The 24,231-nt window shown below is 43.1% G+C and overlaps 1 protein-coding gene across 1 annotated transcript in view; it reads left to right on the top strand.

Annotated features, from left to right (window-relative positions):
- Nucleotides 1-24,231, top strand: part of LOC122816457 (zinc finger protein 501-like) — a 184,031-nt gene that overhangs the window by 72,753 nt on the left and 87,047 nt on the right. The window lies entirely within an intron of this gene.

Below are 24,231 nucleotides of genomic sequence, written 5' to 3'. Positions count from 1 at the left end.
AACCTTAAGGTGTTTGCTAGAAAGATGAAGATGAAGAGGAATTTCACCTTTCAACATGACAATGACCCCAAGTATACATCCAAATCAACAAATGAATGGCTTCACCAGAAGAAAATTAAAGTTTTGGAATGGCCCAGCCAGACCCCAGACCTAAATCCAATAGAAAATCTGTGGGTTGACTTGAACAGGGCTGTGCACAAGATATGCCCTTGCAATCTGACAGATTTTGAGCGCTTTTGCAAGGAAGAGTGGTCAAATATTGCCAAGTCAAGATGTGCCATGCTGATAGACTCCTACCCAAGAAGACTGAATGCTGTAATTAAATCAAAAGGTGCTTCAACAAATTATTAGTTTAACGGTGTGCAAACGTATGCAACCAGCTTATTGTACGTTTTTTATGTTTTATATTTTTCCCCTAACAGATTTGTTTGTTTTTCAATTGAATTGTACAGGTTATAGGTCACATTAAAGGTGACCCATTACTGATGAATTTACTGCACATCAGCAAGTCGAATGGCATCAAGAATACTATAGAGATGTAAACCTCTTCTGCAACATTGAAAGAATGGTTTGGAGGGACAGGCATATTTTGCAGAGGATACTGCTGCTATGAAACAGACTCTCCACCCACATAAAACAAAGTACATCCCTGTCCATTTTCAAGCGCAACTTACATCTATGGATGGGAAATGGAACATTTACCCCAGGACTACTCCCTGTGCTACTATTGGACAGATGCAGGTCCTAGATGCTTTATCCCTTGCATGGGTCTCCTCAGATTATTTATGGTATGATCCCAGTTATTCTCATTAGGGATAATATAAAATTATCAACCATGGGATGAACAAGGCCAGTTTATAACCAAATGAAATGAGTTATTTTGAGCACAAAAGAGGAATTGGGTAGGCTTAAGATGGCCCAAAAGGGCAGCGAGCCTAGTACTTACCTGTGAATCTATTTAATTATGACAGTGGGTCTAAAACTGAGGGGCAGAATTTAGGATTGTTTCCAGGAATGAGTGAAGTGGGATTCTTATATTGATCTAGTGATACGATTGGAGACTGGGTATGCTATAGCATTAACAGCTAGAGTGAAGTCTTCAGAAGGAAAATTGTCAGGAGCTAGTGTAGTGGGATTCAGGGGATTTATTGTTTCATCTTAGGGCAGAGTATGGCCAGTAGAATAAAGGATTTGGACTTGGATATTGGTGATTATGTGTTGGGTAGTTGGAAGTGATGTTAGAGTTTGATGGAGAGGCTGCAGATTTGATGAAGTTGCTAAAGAAGGACATTTTGGTGCACTGGGGGTTAAACAGACTAAGTTTGGCTGGTTTAAAGTGTTGAGAGATGACAAATTACAAGTCTGGGGGAGGAGTTGGTGAGTATGCTGTTTTATTGGCAAATATCTGCTGGTATTTTGTTGGCCCACCAGACATTCCAGCCTTGTCTCCTATCCTCATTATTATTTTGTGGTGAGTAACAGCCAAGGTGCAGACTTAGATCTGATTTGTTTCCTTCAGTGTCAGGCATATTAATTAATTATGTTAAAGGAGCTACTGAAGCGCTGCTTAGTTTTGTCTAGAGGTAACAGTTTTAAGATGTTCAAGATACAGAGCCTAAGGGCGTCATTAAAAAGGTCTGTTGTATTTACAGAAATTCATGACGTTTGTGTACAGTAGGTTTGTGTCTTTGTAGAATTTAGCTGTGAGTGGGTGGTCTCTCAAGGAATCTGGTAAGATACAAGTTTGAACTATGTTGTCAGGATTTGTAGATAAGATCCAGTCAAGGGTTGTCCCTGTCCCATAAGCCTTATTAAATTAGGTAGGTGCAGTGATTAATTGAGTGAACTTAGAGGATGCAGCAAGGAAAGGGGGGGGGGAGCTCATGTAATCCTTCTTCTTCAGTTATGATCCTGAGATCCAATTTGTGTTTATGTGCCTAACTATGATGCTTTCTTGAAGCACATAGAAGATGTCTTTGATTTTAAGTTCTCTTTGTGATTGATGGGGATACACATAGGTTCATAGGTAGGTAATAGGCTATCTGTCCAAGGCCTAAGTAAGCCTAGCCAACAACATTCTCTGGCTTACACCACCCAAGAAAGTTAATTTCCTGTGCCCCTGTTGAGCAGAGCCACAGAAGTGATCCGCTGGGTGTATTTCCTATTTCCCATCCACTCATCAAGATTTTTCTTGAAGAGTGCTAATGAGGAACTTTGCTTGACATAGATGGGTAGCTTGTTCCAGAGTATGGGAAGTCAGTCTCTGGGACAGGAATCTATCCCTCCAGTATGTCCTGATATTGTAGTGACAAGGTTTAGGTCCCTAGAGCATGTAACTCAGAGGGATTGGGATTTCTTTAGGTGTAGCATGTCCAACAGCTCTGAGTTTAACATAGTTTTATATGTTAGGCGGAGATCACCTTGGAGTAGGCGATATGATACAGAGTAAAGCTGGAGTTTTTTGAGACGGTCAGTGTAGGGCATCTGTTTGAGGTCAGTAATCCTCTTTGTGAGGTACTTCTGTGCCTTTTCCAGCTGCTGCAGATGTCTTGTGAGGTACATTCCAAAAGGGGCATTGTACTCTATAATTGGTCTAATGAGTGCCAAGTAGAGGAGAACAGTGATCTCTTTTTTCCTGGATGAGAACCCTTTTGTGATGAGGTGTGCCACATAGAAGGATATCCTGACTACTGTGGTGATGTGATTATCAAAGGAGAGACTACTGTCCACCTGGGTCCCAAGGTCTCTTATCACACATCCGGCGTTAAGTAGACTAACGTTTATGTGGTGGCTCATGGGTACAGAGTTTTTACCAAAGGGGATGAGAATGCACTTTTTGGCATTGAGCTTGAGGCCATGTCTCTGACACCAGGCATCTGTCTCAGTGAGGCCCGTCTGTAGGATGTCCACATCATTTGGAGACTCGACTATGGCTCCTAATTTGCAGTCATCTGTGAACTTCATTAGACAGAGGCCTTCTTTGTTAGCCTGTATTTTAGAGAAGTAGATACCAAACAGGAGAGGTCCCAGGATTGAACCCTGTGGTACTCCACTTGTCACTGGATGTTCTCCGTGTTTCACTGTTGCAGTCATTACATTTGGGTAATCCTGCTGGCAAGTTGCTCTCACTCGGCCTGAATTCCAAAGTCTTGGATCCTGCGTTGGCTGTCGTCACCCCTTCCCTGACGTCAGGTCATCAGGGGTATAAAAGAAGCAGCCGACACCATTTTATTTAGTCTTTCTTGCCACGTGGTGCCCGAAGCAGAAGCAGTTCGCAAGTGCCAGTTGGCCGACTCCTGAGATTTTCAAGTTCGAATTTCAGATCCAGAGTCTTCTATAAAGCTAAGTACTCCATTGGGGAAACTTTTTTCTTGCTCCAGAACCAATGTCAGAAAAAGTTAATAATTGTATTTCTTGTGGGAAACAAATACCTCATAAGGATTTTCATTCTTACTGTATTCCTTGCCCAGGCCCTGATCATAACTTTCTGGGTTGTCAGTTTTGTGCTTGATTTAACCAATGCACTATTAATCATCGGTATGATTTTGCTTTAAACTACTTTGGACGCAGATTTAATTTTCCAGAAATGTCGTCGGAAAGCCATCCAACTACCGGAATTTACAAAAAACGCAAAGAAAAAGAAATCCAGCCGAGGCCCAAAACTGACGATGAAGCTTCTTCTAAGCCAGTCGCTGGTTCGCCGGTTCTCAGTTAGGCACTTTCGCAGTCCCTGACGACCGCTACATTAGAGTCACAGGCCACTACCGATTCCCACGTGGAGTCGGCCATGCTGCTGGAAACTCGAGGTATTGGAGCCTCGGACACTAATCCTTCAGATGGGTCCGGAGCCGCTAAGCAGGCACCGGCTTCTGAGGGTGTATTCAGACCCAAACATCTATACATTAAACCGACTTCAAAGGCAAAGACTAAAGCACCTTCAAAGACAAAGAAGCAAACTCAAGAGCCACGTGGACAAGTTTCTATGCCCAAAAAACAGATGCTCAAAATGGCCGAAGACTTGATTACCTTGATCAGGGGTTCCCATCCCCCTCCTGATAAGAGGCCTAGGCAAGAGACTGGCTATGAATCTTCAGATCAGGTTTCCATTTCTTCTGATTCCACTTCTGATCAGGAATATTCTTTTCCCCCCTATGAGGATTCTGATGCTGAAGACTCCATTCCTTCAGCTTCTCCTCTTGAGGACTATTCTTTTGGGGAAACCTTACATACCATGAGGGAGCATTTCCACTGGGAGAGCCAGGATTTTTCAGAATCTAAAAAGAGGCTCAGGGATTTCCTGTTACTACCTCAGCACAAGCCACTAGCCATCCCTCCTGTGTTAGACATTGTAGATGATGTGTTTTCGGAGTCTAGCCTTACCCCTGACTCCTTACCTCCAGCTCCTGTTAAGCCTGACAGATATTACAGTGTTCCTGACTCACATAAATTCCTTTTTAAAAACCTTGCTGCAGACCCAGAGACTATTTTCTTAGGGTCCCAAAGGAGTTAAGGCTTCCGCTGCAAAAAACACTACCCCTTCTGACAGGGATTCTAGGGCATTGGATAGATGGGGAAAAAAAGGTTTACACATCTGCTAATTTGGCTATAAGGGCCTTAAACTGTCAGTTTCATATGCTCAAATATCAGCAACATGTCATGGCATTGCTTAAACAGAAAATGTTCTTAAACTCTGAATGTGCAGAAAACAAGGAAATGCAGGATATATTGCATGCAGTTGAACAAGTTGGAAAGCATACTTTGCAATGTGGTTTTGATTCTTTAGAGGCCTCCTGCAGGGCCGCAGTTACAGGTTCTGTAATTAGAAGCATGCTTGGTTAAAGGAACAAAATCTGCCTGACTATGGTAAAGTTAAATTATTAGATGCACCTTTACAGCATGATACTTTAGTTGGTGTTAAAGCAGAAGAGGTGTTAAAGAAAATGGAGGACAAGGCTAATCTATGCAAACGGTCAAAGATTTCTTACAAGTACAGCCACCTAGGTTTAGTAGACACTGGCCAACAAAGAATTGGTCCTTTCCTGTGTCAGACAGACCTCAAAGGGGCAGACCCAGACCCCTTAGAGGCAGATCCCAGGTGCAACGTTCATACAGGTCAAAGCAATGGGGTGCTTCTACCTCCAAAAGTGGAGAAGACAAATCACAACCCTACAGGAAACAGTCCCAATGACTTCCCCCTGCCTACACCAAGCACTTATTTCCTGACAGCACCCTTAGGGGGAAAATTAGCACTTTTTTCTCAAAACTGGCACATTATAACCCAGGACAAGTGGGTTCTAAATATCGTGTCACAATGCTACATGTTCCATTTCCATACTCTGCCAAAGGCAAATGGCTGTCCGGATCTGCCAAAAAATCAATGGGCAGAGGCACAAAAACAAGTCTCATCCCTCATGGACATGAGGGCCATTCAACAAGTGCCAGAGCAAGAGCGAGGGCAAGGATTTTACTCGACTGTTCTTGGTACCCATAAAGGACAAGGCCTTGAGGCCAATACTGGACCTATCTATTCTGAACACATTCCTGGATATACCAAAATTCAAGATGTTGACTTTGCAGCAGCTTCTGCCCATGCTGTGCAAGAATGCTTGGCTTGTGACTTTAGATCTAAAAGAGGCATACCTGCATGTCCCAATCAGACAAATATGCAGAAGATACCTCAGATTCAAGGCGGGCTCAATGCATTACCAATTCTTTGCACTGCCCTTTGACTTATCTACTGCGCCCAGGGTCTTTACAAAGTGCCTGGCACCAGTAATTGCATTCTGCAGACAAAGAGGAATACAAATATATCCTTACTTGGACGACTGTCTAATTCAAGCAGAGAACAAGGACATCCTTCTACAGCATCTGGCGTTTGTGAAAAAACTTCTAACATGCCTAGGGTACACAGTCAACGAAAAGAAATCAAAACTAGTACCCTCTCGAGAGATAATATTCTTGGGTGCAAGCTTAAATACAACTGCCCAGATGGCTTATCTCATACCAGACAAACAAAGGCAACTGACTACCTACTTCAAAATGTTAGCAACAAAGGCCCAGTTATCTGCAAGAAAAATTCTGCAGGCTTTGGGCTTCATGGCATCCTGCATCCTACTCATTCCATATGCAAGACTGCATACGAGGAAACTTCAATGGTACCTAAAAAGTGTTTGGACTCAACATTGCCACAGCCTGGAAACTATAATTACTCTCATTCCCTGCCTGCAACAGGAGTTTCGATGGTGGGCAAAGGCTTGTCACTAAAACAAGGGGCAGCCGTTCACATTACCCACAGCTAGGCAGACACTAACAACGGATGCATCAGATTATACCTGGGGGGCCCACATGGCAGGAAGATGCATTCAGGGAACATGGGCCTCAACCCAAATGCATCTACATATCAATCAGAAAGAGATGCTAGCTGTACAAAATGCCCTGACAGCCTTCAAGGACCTACTTCATCCAGGACAACTATTGATAAAGACAGACAACACCACGGTCATGTGGTATATAAACAAGCAGGGGGGAACCCATTCTTACTCGCTTTGCAGACTAGCTATGACTTTGTGGGACACAGCATTGACTTACCAAGTACATCTGCAGACACAATTCCTGCCAGGAAGGAAAAATACTCTGGCAGACGATTTAAGCAGAAACCTCATGGATCCCCACGAGTGGCAGCTGGATCCACAAGTCTTCAGCATGATAACAAGGAAATGGGGATGCCCGGACATAGATATATTTGCCTCTCCTCACAACTACCAACTAAACAGATTCTGCACAAGGATTTATCACAGACAAGCATGGAAAGTGGACACCCTATCCTTCAGCTGGAAAAACCTATCAGTATATGCCTTTCCTCCTCTGCCTCTCCTCACCAAGGTACTCCTAAAGGTCAGACAGGAGAAGCCAAAGATGATACTGATTGCACCAGACTGGCCCCGCCAGCACTGGTACCCAATATTAAGAAGCTTGTCTCAATGCCCAGCTTGGACCTTACCTCAAGTACCGCATCTACTGTCCCAGCAAAACAATCAGATCCTGCACAGCCAGCTCAGGACTTTCAACCTGGCAGCATGGCGGATAATGTAGTCATACAAAACACACCTCTCAGCAAAGCGGTGATGGATGTCATTTTGGAAGCCAGAAGGCCTAGTACTAGAAAATCTTATGCTGGAAAATGGAAGAGATTTTGTGCTTGGAACCAGGCACAAGGAACAGATACAGCTGTGCCAAATATTCCTCAGATTTTACAATACTTAACTGAGATGCTGGACAAAGGCCTATCTTTCTTATCTATTAAAATTCATGCCTCTGCCATTTCGGCTCATTATAATGCAAAGCCACCAATCTTTTCTCATCCCTTATTAAAACAGTACCTCAGAGGAGCCAAAAATGTAAGGCCTCCAAGGAGATCACCAATGCCTGCATGGGACCTCAACTATGTCTTGGAAAAACTCACCCTGCATTCTTTTGAGCCAGCTGCTACTGCTGATATAAAATTTTTATCTTACAAAACAGCTCTGCTCCTAGCAATAACTTCTGCAAGACGAGTTTCAGAGCTACAGGCACTCATGGCTGTGGAACCTTTTATCACTTTTTATCTGGACAGAGTCTCCCTGAGGACAAACCCAACATTTATGCCTAAAGTGGCGTCCAGTGTGGCTCTTAACCTAACCATTCACCTGCCAACGTTTTATCCAAATCCACAGAACAAGGGGGAAAGAATTCTACTTTCTTTGGACGTACACAGACAGCTTAGATTCTACTTGGACAGAATCAAAGTTTTCAGAAAGACAGAACAATTACTAGTGGCATATGCTGCAGGATCACAAGGACCTATCTCAAAGCAGACTATTTCAAAGTGGATAAGCCACTGCATTCGTTTCTGCTACTTATACCATGGCAAGCCAGTGCCTAAGGGCATTAGGCCACATTCCACCAGAGCAGCAGCCACTTCACCAGCCTTTCTCAGGGGAGTACCTACCAAGGACATTTTAGAGGCAGCTACTTGGAGTTCAGTGCACACTTTTACAAAGCACTATCACCTGCCACTCTACTCTAAATCCAGGGCAGGCTTTGCCACTGCAGTTCTGCAGGGCCTCATAGCTGCTCCTAATGCTGTTTAGCTCCGGCCTCCCAACCATAGCTTTGGGAATCTACCCAAATGTAATGACTGAAACAGTGAAACACGAAGAACATAGTACAGTTGTGTACACTTACCATAAATGTAGATGTTCGAGTGTATTCACTGTTGCAGTCCAGGTTATCCACCCACCATTCCCCCTTTTCTCCTGATGGAACCTATCTTTCCTTCTCTGATTTATACAACCTACGTGGTGTATTTGCTTGTGGATGAAGGTAAAGTTTATATTGCTGCATGTAATTTTATATACAGATATAAATTTTGGCTACCCTTTTAGTGGGCAGCTGACATCTGGGGCAAGAAAAACTAAATAAAATGGCATCGGCTGCTTCTTTTATACCCCTGACGACCTGACGTCAGGGAAGGGGTGACAACAGCCGACGCAGGACCCAAGACTTTGGAATTCAGGCCGACTGAGGGCAACCTGCCAGCAGGATTACCCAAATGTAATGACTGCAACAGTGAATACACTCGAACATCTACATTTATGGTAAGTGTACACAACTGTACTTTTGAAATCAGATTTGGAGTCTGCAACTTTTACAGTGTGAGTTCTGTCAGTGAGCCAGTTGGCAACCCATCTTGTGATGTAGGGATTTATACCTAGTTTAGTGAGTTTAGCTATAATTCCAGAATGGGGGATGGTGTCAAAAGCCTTGGCGAGGTCAAGATAGGCTGTTTGAACCACCTTACCCTCATCTCTAGTACACGGCTATTATTCATATATGTTTGATTATCCATCAGTAGAATGGATACTAACATTTTGGAAATGGAGAAGGAGTGAATTCATTTTGGATTAAGGTTTATTTTTAAGTCATTTGAGAATATGGTGACAACTTTACCTGCTCTTTTGCTAATGTGATCAAGCTCTAGGATACTGTAGACAGGAGGGAGTATTTCCTCATTGTGTATATTTGTTTTTAGCCTAGTGTCAGTTAATAAAAGAATGGTGGGGTTGTGATGGAATGTGCATGCATGTACTAGAGATGATTTATCATGTCAGCTGTGAAAATTATTGAGACCAAATATTTTTAGAGAGTGGCAAGGGGGTTGGAGTGGCAGAGGTGATTTTGAAGTTGCAAAGCATGGACTTGACTAAGAATGCATTGGAGAGTTGGGCCGAGGGTTGGGAAGAATATCACCACTGAGAAGAAGTTCTGAAGTTATTTGGAGAGTTTGATGATTGTAGCAGGAATCAGGTTTTCTCTTCCAGTTTTGTGATGGTGTGGAGTGAGGAGAAGTGTCATGCATGTGCCATGGTCTAGCAAAATGGAGGAGCGATGAATTAAGTGTGTGGGGGGCTGCTAATAATGAAAGTGGTTAAATGTTGGTCATAGTGATATGAAGTTGCCCTATTTATAGACATGACTAAGGCAATTTTCCTCACTGACCATGGCCTTCTCCAAAGCAAAGTAACGGAAATAGTATCGGTCCACACACAACTCCCTGATTCAAAAATGTTTGCACTAACAGATACTTCACAGAGTTAAAACAGGATCCTCCCAATCAGAATATGCACCTGTTACCAAACATGCACCACAAGGATCCACTTTTGTCCCCCCCATATCATTTAACAAACTTCCTTATGAACTTATCCATCTCCAGCGTATTAGCTGTGGTGATTACATGGTCATTTACTGATCAGGTAACTCTCACGCCAGCATTCGATGTCAACTCCAATTGGACTTACGTGAATTCCACCAATGTCTCAAAACCTATAAGCTACTTCTCAACCCCCTCTAAGACCAAAACTATGTTTTTTTTAGAACTCCACAAAAGATTCACCAAGCACCTGACTCTAACTATCTTTGAGCTACACAAACGTTCCATAAAGACAACCTCCACCTTCAAATACCATGGACTGTGGCTTGATTAGTCACTAAACTAAACACTCTCTGACAAAGTGAGAGCCAAAATAAATTCCCTCCTTCTCTGAGCCAAAAAGACCTCCCCTTTTCTATCCCAGCCAGCCAGATCAGCTATTGGCAAAGCAATTCTCCTTTCTCAACTTGAATATGGGCTTCTGAATTTTGCTTCTACTTCCACATTGCCACACTCCAGACTATCTCTACAAATCATGTGCAGATTCATTACAAATGCACCTGTCTGTGAGCATTACTTTGTCAGCTTAGAAAAAGACAAATGGCTACTCATAAAACAGACATCTAACCTATGTCTAGGATCCCAACTGTACAAACTACTTCAACTGCACACATTTACTTCCCTTGCAGCTAGACTTCACCTCCTACAGCCTGAGACACTACGCACAAGCCACACCAACTCTCATTACCCCTAGAACCAAACTTCACAGCACTGCACAAGATTTTTCCTGTCAGGCAACTATTCTTTGACAAGCTGTCCCCATTGACATTAAGGAAATCAACACTTATTCCAAATTCAGACCAAATGTTCTTGCTTCAGCACAGGACATATTACCTAACTTATCATCTTTGTGAGTCTCTTCTCCTCACTCAAGATTCACTGAACATTGACCTGCTATAGAAACCAATGTATAGATTGTACATTATACACTGCTTGATTGTATATTGCACAGTGTTTGTTCACTGGAATGTATATACACATTGTTTTCTATGTAATTAGTCTGAACTATTCTGTTATTATTCACATTTCAGTATTTATTTGTCTGTGAGATGTTTTGTATTTCATGCATGCTGAGCCTGAAATTGGTCAGTATTGATCAGTGCACTACCCTGGTAAACAAATATAAATAAATAAATGAAGCAGAGAATGGGTGACAGGATGAATAGCTGCTCAAGGAGGTGAGTGAGGCGTATCAGGTGGAACATGCTGGTGGTGAGGTACATTAAGGGTGAGAGTGGGAGACGTACCAGGTGGAGAAAGGGAATGAGATAGAGGGGAGGGGATAAGAGAGAGAGGGTGGTAGGAAGATGTATCCAAAGATTGTGGGATATAATTTAAGGATAGACTTGCGATTGGAGTAGATATTACAATAATTTAGAGTGTTAGAGTGCCGGAATGGAGGGACTGTGTTTAGAGTGTTAGAGTGCCGGAAAGGAGGGATTGTGTTTAGAGTGTTAGGACTGTGTTATGTGAGAGTACAAGACGAGTTATTATACTCCACTGAAGAGGAAGCAGTTGCATGTTGGGAGATGAGAGAATAGTGGCCACAGTGGGGAAAAGAAAAATGAGTGAGAAGATGTAACCTGTTAGAAATGTAGGGTTTGAATGTTTGTTACAGCTATGTACATAAGTATAAAGGCAGAGAAAGGGGGTGGGAATTTGGTGGTAGGTAGGCTTGCAGAGTGAAGTTGAGTGGGTGGCATCCAGGTGTGAGCTTATTTTATTTATTTTACTTGAAAAAAAATTTCAGGTACTGCAAGTGTAAAGACTTTAGCAACCATCTCTACCAGTTTTCTTTCCCACAAAAAACATTATGTGAGAATGGAGTCTGTCCAAATGTGCAGCCAAGTTAAGGTAGTCTCCCGAAGCAAGGATTACAATGCTGTGTTATGGGTATCCTTGGGGGAGTAAGGTAGGAGAGGCAAATGAAGAGCTACTACAGAAGAAATCCTCTAGAGAGTACTGTAACAATGGGTGTCATTTCATAATGAGGAAATGTCTGAGGAATGCCATTAGCACTTTTTATGCATGTAACCCTTTCCTGCTTTAGTGACTGCAAGTAAGAAGAGTACATCAGGGAATCAGGTTGATGCAACAGGCAGGGCTGTATTTTCTCTCAGGACAAGGTTTGGTGATGGCTTTTAGTGTGGGCTAAACTGATGAGAAGAAAACAAAACAGAGAGAAAGATGGTAGAGAAAAGCTGGAAAACGTTTGCACTAACAGCCACCGCACAGGTTTATAAACCCGAGACTTAAGAGGTGTACAGTATTCCAAAATGCAAGCATTTACATTTAGAGTAGAGTTCTGTTTATTTTGACACAATGAGCATTTCCTTTGTTGATTCCTTTGCATCTTAGAGAACAGTAGCTGGGAGTCTTGGATGTTAATTTAGGGTAGAACTCAATTGCTCTTCAGCATTTCTGTGGGTGGCTGTGGATATTGAGTAGCTGAGATAATAGACAAATCTACAGAGGGAGAAATTATTGAACATGCAGTTTTAGTTTTCTTATTTTCTCAGGTGTACTGATCTGCTTCATATTCTACAATGCACAGATTAAGAGTACTGTGTTTAAAATTGGGCAGGAAAACTAAAAGAATACACGTGCAAATTTACCACGTTTCGGAGTACAATGGTATGGAGAGGAGTTCTGTTACTAATTAAAGGGGAAGGAGCATCGGACACCATTACCTTAAAGGACGGAAAGTATAAGTGGAAGGTAGTAATGAGAGTAAGACAGAACGAGAAGACATGCAGTGGCAGACCATAATAAGGGCAATTAGGGTGGGTGCCCAGGACCAATATAAAGACCAGCTTAATGGAACGCTTATCCTCCTGTCTGAGAGTTCTGTCTGTCTCAATTAGGAGTAGCAGCAAATTGACACTCAAACATTGCTACTGCTGGTGCTGTACTGTTAAGTGATTGAGTGTGGCAATAACAGTGTTTGAGAGCTTATTTTATTTATTTTCAGGTACTGCAAGTGTAAAGACTTTATCAACCATCTGTACCTGTTTTCTTTCCCAGAATCTTCCTCGCCTTCCATTATGCCTCTGATTGTCCCTTCAGGTGTTCGGTGACAAGTCACACTCACAGGTCAAAGGTACTTGGTAACTGCAGTGAGGCTCTTGAGCAACGACATCCTCATCCTCATAGGTATTTTAAATCGATGCAGGAATGGAAGAATTAACTGACTCTATGCAGATGATAGACAGCAGTAACTAGTAATTACGTTTGCACTGGTTGTTTTCCCTAGGCAAACAAGCATACCTGTCCACTGTTCCTGTCCTTGATGTGGCCTTATGTTTTCATGAATCTCATCTCTACCTCAAAGAATGTTCCTTTACCCCAAGTCTTTATAAATAATATTGATTCATCAAAAAACTTACTTGTAAGTAAGATGAAAGCTGTTAGCAGTGATGTGAATTTTCTAGTTAAAGCTACTAGTTAATGTTCCACATTCTGCCCATTGTGTCACCTTATGAAAGGACTAATTACACACTTCAGAGATGTAAAGTTGAGAGCTATGTATATTTTTGGTCTGTTCTTTGTGAAATGTGTGTTTTTGGCAATTTGATTTGAATTGTAGGCACTAAACAACAACAGACTCAGATTGAGACTTAATATAATTTTTGAAAATGCTAAAAACTGTTCTTTTAGATTTTCTTTAAATCACAGTAAAATGAGGTGCACTTGACAAAGAAGCCATAACTGCTAGGTAGAGAAGGTGGGGAGCTGTTTGCAGATGAAAGTATCCTACCCCATTGTCACAGGGGGCTGTTTGTGGATGAAAGTATCCTACCCCATTTTCACAGGGGGGCTGTTTGTGGATGAAAGGACTAACCCCATTGTCACAGGGGGTTGTTTGTGGATGAAAGTACCCTACCCCATTGTCACAGGGGAATCTTTGTGGATGAAATTGACTTATCCCATTGTCACAGGGGAATGTTTGTGGATGAAAGGACTAACCCCATTGCCACAGGAGGTGTTTGTGGATGAAGGTGACTTACCCCATTGTCACAGGGGGCCATTTATGGATGAAAGTACCCTACCCCATTGCCACAGAGGGCTGTTTGTGGATGAAAGTACCCTACCCCATTGTCACAGGGGAATGTTTGTGGATGAAGGACTAACTCCATTGTCACAGGGGGCTGTTTGTGGATGAAAGGTGACCTACCCCATTGTTACAGGGGAATGTTTGTGGATGAAAGGACTAACCCCATTGTCACAGGGGAATGTTTGTGGATGAAAGGGCTAACTCCATTGTCACAGGGGGATGTTTGTGGATGAAAGTGACTTACCCCATTGTCACAGGGGGCTGTTTCTGGATGAAAGTGACCTACCCCATTGTCACAGGGGAATCTTTGTGGATGAAATTGACTTATCCCATTGTCACAGGGGAATGTTTGTGGATGAAAGGACAAACCCCATTGCCACAGGTGGTGTTTGTGGATGAAGGTGACTTACCCCATTGTCACAGGGGGCCATTTGTGGATGAAAGTGCCCTACCCCATTGCCACAGAGGGCTGTTTGAGGATGAAAGTACCCTACCCCATTGTCACAGGGGAATGTTTGTGGATGAAAGGACTAACTCCATTGTCACAGGGGGCTGTTTGTGGATGAAAGGTGACCTGCCCCATTGTTACAGGGGAATGTTTGTGGATGAAAGGACTAACCCCATTGTCACAGGGGAATGTTTGTGGATGAAAGGACTAACTCCATTGTCACAGGGGATTGTTTGTGGATGAAGATGACCTACCCCATTGTCACAGGGGGCGGTTTGTGGATGAAAGTTCACTACCCCATTGTCACAGGGGGCTGTTTGTAGATGAAAGTACCCTACCCCATTGTCACAGGCGAGTATTTGTGGATGAAAAGACTAACTCCATTGTCACAGGGGAATGTTTGTGGATGAAAGTGATTTACCCCATTGTCACAGGGGAATGTTTGTGGATGAAAGGACTAACCCCATTGTCACAGGGGGTTGTTTGTGGAAAAAAGATTACAAGACACCTGCAACAACTGGAAAGACCACAGAAGTACCTCACCAAGAGGATCACTGGCCTCAAGCAGATGCCCTATACAGCTTGACTGAAGAAACTCCAGCTGTACTCGGCTGCATACCGCCTACTCAGAGGTGATCTCTGCCTGACATACAAGGCCATGTCCAACCCAGAATTGATGGACATGCTCCACCTAAAGAAAACCATATCCCCTCGAGCCACACGCTTCAGGGATCTAAACCTCACCACAACAATAAATAAGACGTGTTGGAGGGATAGATTCCTGTCCCAGACTTCCCATGCTCTGGAACAAGATTCCAATCTACAGTAGGCAGTGCCCCTCGCTAAATCTCTTCAAGAGAAACCTTGACGAGTGGATGGGAACCAGAAAGTTTACCCAAGGGATCACTTCAGTGGCTCTGCTGGACAGAGGCACAGGGATCTAATCTAAGGGGGCGGCGAAAGCCAACACATTCTGGCTAGGCTTATAAATGCCTTTGGGCAGATAGCCTAGTACCTACCTATGAACCTATAAAGTGACTTACCCCATTGTCATAGGGGAATGTTTGTGGATGAAAGTGACTTAGCCCATTGTCACAGGGGAATGTTTGTGGATGAAAGGACTAACGCCATTGTCACATCACTAGATGGGTAGCCAACTTGCTCACCAACATAATGCATACTATCAAAGTTGGGGGTTCCACCTCTACCAGTAGACCAGTTACCAGTGGGTACCACAAGAATGTGTGCTGGGCCCTTTACTGTTTGGAATCTATTTTTCAGAAGTCCAGACAAACGTAGATGGCATGTGGCTTACCAAGTTCGCTGAAGATTGTAAACTGAACGTAATCATTTATTTGTTATTTATTTATTTTCCATAATGCAGCAGCTTGAGGTAACTCAGACAAACTCACCTCTGATACTGTTGTCTCCTCCCCCCTATCCTCAAGCAGTAAAACATGAAGGTTACTTTAGCTCTGGCATCAGTACTGAAGCTTTCATGCTTAGAATAACCATGGCACAGAAATTCTTTTGTACTGCCATCTAATCCAAAGGTACCCCTCCCTTGGTAAGTGCAACAATTGAGACCATGTTCACATATTTCTTTTGCTTAACTTTTTTTAGCACCCTCTACAACTTACCCTACCGACCACATTGAGTCCTGAAATTATGTTGCCTTATTATAAAAGGGGCAACACAGACAAATGATTGGTGTCAAAGCCATGGAGTAAAATAAAGGCAAACAAAGTGCATTGTTATCCCCTTTGGCAAAGAGGAAATCCCTGCAAATTACAATACTGACAGCACCCCTTAAGCTCAAACTCAGTGATGTGAGATTTGGGAACACAGGTTGAGAGCAATCTAAACTTCATTCACAATGTGCCCACAGTGGTAAGGAAAGCCTTCTATGCTGCATATCAAAGGTATCACATCCACGACTAAGGATGTTATAACTCCTCCATACTTGACCCTGATCAGACCACTAATAGAATACAACACCTACTTTTGAATGTACTTTACCAGAAACCTAAAGCAGCTGGAGAGACTACAGAGGTTTCTCTCCAAAAAAAATTTAGAGCCACCAAAACATGACCTTCATGGAAAGAAGGAAAGCCCTGTCACTGTACTGTGTCCTGCAGGCTGCTGAGAGGCAACTTGTGCCTGGCCTACACAGCAGTCTCTGACCCTGCCCTAATGGAAATGTTGCATGTCTGCAAATCAAATGTACCCATGAACTACCACATAGGTGGTAGTCTATTTAACACCAAAAGTGTGATAAGAGACCTTGGGATACAGGTGGACAGTAGTGTCTCCTTTGATAATCACATTGCCAAAGTGGTCAGGAAATCCTTCACGTGGCACACCTCATCACAAAAGGTTTTTCATCCAGAAAAAAAGAGGTCATTGTTCCCCTTTACTCATCACTCATTAGACCCATTATAGAGTACAACACCCCTTTTGGTATGTACCTCACAAGACATCTACAACAACTGGAAAGGCCGCAAAAGTACCTAATAAAGAGGATTACTGGCCTCAAACAGATGCCTTACGCAGACCGTCTCAAAAAACTCCAGCTGTACTCCATCGCATATCGCCTACTCAGAGGTGATCTCTGCCTAACATACAAAGCTATGTCAAACCCAGAGCTGTTGGACATGCTCCACTTAAAGAAATCATAATCCCTCCAAGCTACATGCTCTAGGGACTTAAACCTTGTCACGAAAATAAACAGAACATGCTGGAGGGATAGATTCCTGTCCCAGAGACTTCCCATACTCTGGAACAGACTACCTATCTATGTCAAACAGAGCTCCTCATTAGCACTCTTCAAGAAAAATCTTGATGATTGGATGGGTAATAGAAAATTCACCCTGGGGATCACTTCTGTGGTTCTGCTTGACAGGGGCACAGGAAAATAATTTTCTTGGGTGGCAAAAGCCAGGGTACATTTTTGGCTAGGCTTGTATAGGCCCTAGGGCCAATAGTCTAGTACCTACCTATGAACCTCTGAACAAGAGTCACTTGCTTCAGGGATCTCAACCTAGCCTGTGACATTGACAGGACATGCTGGAGAGACAAATATATCTCTCAGAGATTGCCACTGCTCTGGAATAAACTGCCAGTTTGCATGAAGCAGAGTTCCTCAATAACCCTTTTTAAGCACAACCTAGACAATTGGATGGGAGACCATAAGTTCATCCTGGGGTGGCATCTAAGTCTGTCATGGACATGGGCAGCTGGTGCTGCTCATAGACTTGCAATGTGAATAAAGTCCATCTAACCAAGGCCAGTTAGGGAACACTGGTATTACATGACTAGGCTTGTAAAGGTCCTACAACTATTAGCCTAGTAAACTTCTATGAACCTATGAACGTATTGATGCCTTCAGATCACGATAGGTTCTTTTTATATGTTCAATTGAAGGATCAAATTTCTTGTTTTTTCAAGTCTTGTCTCATTTCAAACTGTTGCTTGATTTCTGTAGAAATCCAAGGGCAGGAGGACAGAGTGGTTTAAGGGGAAACAATCATTGCTGGATACTTTCAAGGAATACAGAATCTGGTTAGTATGATGCTGAGGTTGTCTGAATACAGATGTTCCTAGATAATTGTTTATAATTTTGTGCTGTGTGAAGTACACTTTCATCTGAGTCCTGGATCGAGTGGGCTTGCTTTGCAATGGGTTGCAACATTTTAATTGCCAATGAAGAGAGAATGGGGTAGCCTATGAGGAGAGAATGGGGTAGTGCTCACTGAGGTTATTATGAAGAAGCTGTATGTCATTTCACCTTTCTATGAAATGTCCAGTAGAGTAGCCAAGCTTGATTGTGAGCAGGGACTGGTGAGTCAGCTGCTGTATTAAAGTAACGTATGTTGTTCTTGTGAGTTTCCCATCTAGTTGATGTTTAGATGTCCTGTATAATGAGCTTTTTTTTCATTGGTAGCTTCGGAGAATATTGATGTACCAGAGCTGGGAGAGAAGTCTAAAGACAGCTAAGTGAAGTGCTAGGGAATTGCTTATTTTGATTTGGAATAGAATGAAATACGGGTGTAAGTGATTCGGTCATGTTGACTAAGGTCACCAAAAATGGGCATGGGTAGTTACCGGTGATAAGTGCGTTGAGGACCTGGACTACTCTGACCTATGCCAGGGACCCATGCTAATGGTGGGAAGGGTATATGTGTCCCTGTTGGTCAGTGTGTGCCCAGCATAAAGCCCAGCAGCCCTGGGTTAATAAGCTACTGGTTGGCCAGTGTCCAGTTGCCCAGCCTGGGGTACCTGGGATAGCTCTGTTGAGTGAAAGCTGGACGTAAAACTAATCAACCTGCCAAACATGAACTGAGAATTGCTACACTTAATGTAGGTTCACTGACAGGATGCAGCTTGGAAGTGGATGATATTTTCGATGTGTTAAGGTGTTTGCCTTACAAACACAAGATGCAGGGTTTGAATCTCACAAGGGATAATTGGCTAGGCTTTCAATGGCTCGCAAGGGCAGTTAGCTTAGTACTAATCTATGAACCTATGAATCTATATGATGATACAGAGAAGGCTGGATGTCGTATGTATCCAAGAGATGAGATGAAACTGCAGTGCAGCAAAGCCACTTGGCTTGGGATCCAGACTCTACTACTCAGGTGTGGCACAGGCTAGAAATGGTGTGGGAATTGTGATGAGAGGGAGTCTTCAGAAGGTAGTGAGGGATGTCATCAGAATTAGTGACAGACCCATGGCAATCAGACTACAGTGTAATGATAGGACAGTATCCATAATGTCAATCTGTGCCCCACAGCAGGGTTGTGATAGTGAGGAAAAGGGTGCATTCAGACAGCAGTTGTAGAACTTACTAGATAAAGCAGGACAGCATGAATTAGTGTTAATATGGATGACTTGAATGCACATATTGGGAGAGACAGAGCAGGATATAAGGACTACCTGGGTTTACATGGGTGGGGCAACAGGAATAAAGAAGAACAGGCCATTCTAGATTTCTGTCTTTGGCAAATGTCTTGATAGTAGCCAACACATGGTTCAGAAAGAGAGACAGTCAAAAGATCACATACAAGAGTGGCAACACATGCAACACAGATAGACTTCCTCCTAGTAAGAAAAGGGCACTGGGGTAGAATCAATGATCGCAAAGTCATCCGCAGTGAAATAGCTGGCCCACAGCATAAACCACTGGTTGTTACAATCAGATGCAGGCAGTGGTCAGAGAAGGCTCTAAGATCCAGGCTGAAGACCAGGAAGTTGACTAGAGAGAAGGTACAGCAGTTCAAGGAATTACTTGGGGGTCTAGCACCCCAAAAAGAGGAGGAAATAGAAGAAGAATGGCAGCACCTCAAAATAGCATGTGTTAGGACTATGGAACAGATATGTGGCTGAGCCAGGTATGGAAATAAGGTACATAAGGAAACTGGTGGTGGAATGCAGAAGAATGGTGCAGTGGTGCAGCGGTTTGCATTGCCGCTTCACAAGAGGTTCTCCGGTTCAATTCTCGGCTGCAGTGTCTTCTCCGTAGAGTCTGTATGTCCTCTTCTTGCATTTGTGTGGGTTTCCTCCAGGTGCTCCGGTTTCCTCCAACATTCCAAAGACATGCGTCTGGAGCATTTCTCCTCAGGCCTCCTCTGAAAATTGTCTCATTTCAAGTCGGATTTTCCTGGTAAACAAATGTTCATTTTATTTATTTATTTAAGTCCAGGAAGTCTTCAGAAGAAAGAAGGAGAGTAGGAAAAAGGTGGAAGAGAAAAACGACCGACTAGCCTAGGAAGGAATACTGCTTGGCTGTCAAAGATCGGGACATCGGAGGCACTCTACCAACTTCTGGAATGTAACTCAGTAGGTGGCACAAAGAAACTACATCAGGTTGCAAGGCAAAGACAGAAAGATAAAGAAGATAGACAGCCATCCTTCATAAGGGATGCCAGCAACAACCTGCTCATTAGTCTACATGACATCAAAGGCAGATGGAAAGAATATTCCCAGCAGCACAGAAGCTGTACTGCCCCAGAAACAACCTACAATTTGAGAAGAGGAGGAGCCCCCCCTTGAAGAAGTAAGTACAGCACTAAGGAAAATGAAGTCAGAGAAAGCAGCAGGCTCAGATTAGTTCAAAGCAGGTATGATAAAAGTGCTGGGTGAGACAGGGAAGAAATGGCTTCTGAGGGTACTCATAGCAGTGTGGAGAGAAGGGCACATCCCATATGACTGGAGTATAAGCATACTAATGCCAATGTACAAGAACAAAGGGGACATCCACAATTGTGGGAAGTTCAGAGGCATAACACCTGTCAGATTGCATGAAAGTTCCGCAGAGGGTGATTGATAAATGGATACGGGGAGTAGTAGGATGCAAGCTGGGAGATGAGCAGTTTGGATTCAGGTCAGGATGCAGAACAACTAGTCAAGTACATTCAACAATATAAATTGCTTCCTCATAAATAGCACGGCTTCTGGGTTGGCCAAATCACTATCACTGCAATATGGACTCGTACTTATGAGATTCTCCTAAACGTGGACAGTGGACAACTTACAGGTGCAATCAATATGGACTCGTACTCATGAGATTCTCCTGAACATGGACAGTGGACAACTTACAGGAGCAATCAATATGGAATCGTACTTATGAGATTCTCCTGAACATGGACAGTGGACAACTTACAGGTGCAGTCAATACGGATTCGTACTTATGAGATTCTCCTGAACATGGACAGTGGACAACTTACAGGTGCAATCAATATGGACTCATACTTGTGAGATTCTCCTGAACGTGGACAGTGGATAAATTACAGGTGAAATCTCTACTGATCTCACAAACACTCCTTGACCTTTTTGACCTTACAGTTTTACTGTCCCACCTACTTGAACTTTGTATAAGCCCAGAAGCCACAAACTAGTTCCAAAACTGAGTAAGAAGTATTGATCAAAGAGATGGTTGGTGCTGCCATGAAGGTGTTCCTCGAGGCTCTGCGTTTACCCCATTACTCTTTCCATTTTTATCAACAAATTCCCCTGTGACCTATATCAATTTCCATTCCTTGGATGTCTAGGTGACTCAGTTACCTGCCACTCAAGAAACTTGCTTCATATCCTGAAACACCACCTACATACCTTTTCACCTTGCTGTTGATTTGTCTTTCTAACAAAAATCAACTGCTGAATCCAAACCAATGTTATTGATTTTTGGGATTCAAGCTAAGCTATCAGAACTCAACAAACCCTACATATTATAGGCTTTGTACAAAACGTCACCTCCTTTAGGTACCTAGGCTTATAGTTAGACCCTTCCTTCACATTTAGTGCATATCTTGATAAAACCAGAAAAAATAATTGCTTGCTGTTCTTGGTCTAGAGAATCTGCAGCTTTGTGTCCTTCTGTGCCAGGACAGCCATAGCTAAAGGAGTGCTCCTGTCAACCTGAATACAGCCCACCATGTATCACAGCTGCCTCAAAATAAATAAATAACTAAATACATAAATAAAAAAAAAAATAAATAAATAAATAAGTAAATAAATAAATGAATAAAGTTTGGCATAATGGTAAAGATCTTAGCCTCCCACATACAAGATACAAAGTTTAGTCCTGACCTCTGACCAATGCTTGCATACAGTTTGCATGTTCTCGCTGAATCTCTGTGGGTTTCCTCCCACTTCCCAACAATATGCTGATTGTTTCCACCTCAAACTCATCCAAGAATGATGTAGTGGGCAGCAGCACTGACTCCAGATAATGCCTTATAAGAGGAAACATTGTACAGAAAAGCAACTTTGGTCATCCACTGTGGTGGGCAGTATCCTCAAGGTAGGAAAACACAGATCACAGACTAAATGCCATTTCAGGGCTTGCAACTTGATGTTGTAAAAACTGGCTCTAGGTGATTTGGTCACATTGACTAATGTCTCCATTAGGCATGGATATGAGCTGAGATCCTGGCCTACTCTGACCTAAGCCAGGGACCCATGCTAATGGTGGGAGGGGGTTATGTACCCCTTATAGCTAGTGTGTCCCAGTCATAAACCAAAGCAGCCCTGGGTGAGTAACCTACTGGCTGGCCACTGTCCATCTGTGCAGCTTGGGTTACCTGGGATGGGTGAGTAACCTACTGGCTGGCCAGCGTCGATTTCCGCATCTTGGGTTACCTGGGATGGGTGAGTAATACTGGATAGCCAGTGTCCATTTGTACAGCTTGGGTTACCTGGGATAGCTGGGTTGAATGATGGCGGGATGTAAAATCGATCAACCTGCCAAACACAAACTAAGAATGCTACACTCAATGTTGGTTCGTTGACAGGAAGCAGCTTAGATGTGGATGACATGATGGTAAGGAGGATGACAGACATCCTATGCATCCAGGAGACAAGCTGGATGGGCATTGCACCAATGCCACTTGGTTTGGGGTCCATATTCTACTATGCAGAAGTAGGAAAAACAAGAAATAGTGTGGGAATTGTAGTGAGAGAGCAACTTCAGAAGACAGTGAGGGATGTCATCAGAATTAGGGACAGACTCATGGCAGTCAGACACCAGTGAAAGGATAGGGCAGTATTCATAATGTCAGCCTATGCGCCACAACAGGGTTGTGATAGTAAAGAAAAAAGTGCATTCAGACTGCAGCTGCAGGACCTAAATGATAAAGCAGGACAACATGAATCGGCGTTGATAATAGATTACTTGAATGCATATATTAAGACAGACAGAACAGGATATAAGGATTGCCTTGGTCCACATGGATGGGCTAAGAGGAATAAAAGAAAGGCCATTCTAAATGTCTACCTGGCAAATGGCTTGATGGTGGCCAACACATGGTTCAGCAAGAGAGACTGATGTTGACTTCCTCCTAGCAAGGAAAGAGCTGTGAGGTAAAATCAGAGATTGCAAAGTCATCCCAAGTGAAACAGTTGGCCCATAGCATAAACCACCAGTTGCCACAATCAGTAGTAAACAATGGTTAGAGAAGGTTCTAAGGTCAACAGAGACTAGGCTGAAGACCTGGAGGTTGAATAGAGTGGAAGCACATGAGTTCAAGGAATTACTGGGGACTCTGGCACCTCTGGAAGAGCAGGAAATAGGTGGAGTTGAAGAAGAATGGCAGCCCCTGAAAACAGCATGTGTGAGGGGTACAGAACAGATATGTGGCCGAGCCAGGTATGGAAATAAGATACATAAGGAAAGCTGGTGGTGGAATGCAGAAGTCCGAAGTCCACCAAGTCACCAAAAGAAAGAATGAGTGCAGTAAAAAGTGGGGGATAGAAAAGTTAGACCAGGCTAAGAAGGAATACTGGTTAGCTAACAAACAAGCTAAGAGAGGAGTTGCAATAGCAAAAACACATCAGAGGCACAGGTAGAGACCAGCTTCTGGAAAATGACTTGATAGATGGCAGAGAGAAACTGCATTAGGTTGCAAAGCAAGGACAGAAAGATAAGGAAGATGGACACCTTTCATAAGGGATGCCAGCAACAATCTACTCACCAGACCACAAGAAATTAAAGGCAGATGGAAGGAGTACTTTCAGCAGCTTCTAAATGAAGAAAGCCCCACAGAAGCTGTACTGCCCCAGACACAGCCTATGATGAAAGAAGAGGAGGACCCCACCCTTGAAGAAGTAAGAACAGCACTAAGGAAAATTAAGTCAGGGAAAGCATCAGGCTCAGATAAGGTTGCAGCAGATATAATAAAGATGCTAGGTGAAATACGGGAGAAATGTCTCCTGGGGGTATTCATAGCAGTGTGGATCGAAAGGAGTATCCCAGACAACTGGAAAATAAGACTACTAGTGCTACTTTATAACAACAAAGGTGGCGCCCACAACTGTGAGCGGTTTAGAAGCATCAAACTCATGTCACACTGCAGGGTAATTGGTAAACAAATATGCAGAACAGTAGAAAGTAAGATGGGATATGAGCATTTCAGATTCAGATCAGGATGCAGCACAACCGAACCGATATTTGCAGTGAGACAAATAGTTGAAAAGAAGCTAGAG

Source organism: Protopterus annectens, chromosome 1.part1 (genome assembly GCF_019279795.1).
Source record: "Protopterus annectens isolate FY-2018-M chromosome 1.part1, PAN1.0, whole genome shotgun sequence".
In the NCBI taxonomy this organism is placed as follows: Eukaryota; Metazoa; Chordata; order Ceratodontiformes; family Protopteridae; genus Protopterus; species Protopterus annectens.
Note: the sequence above shows the minus strand (reverse complement) of the source record. Positions and strands in the feature narration are given on the sequence as shown.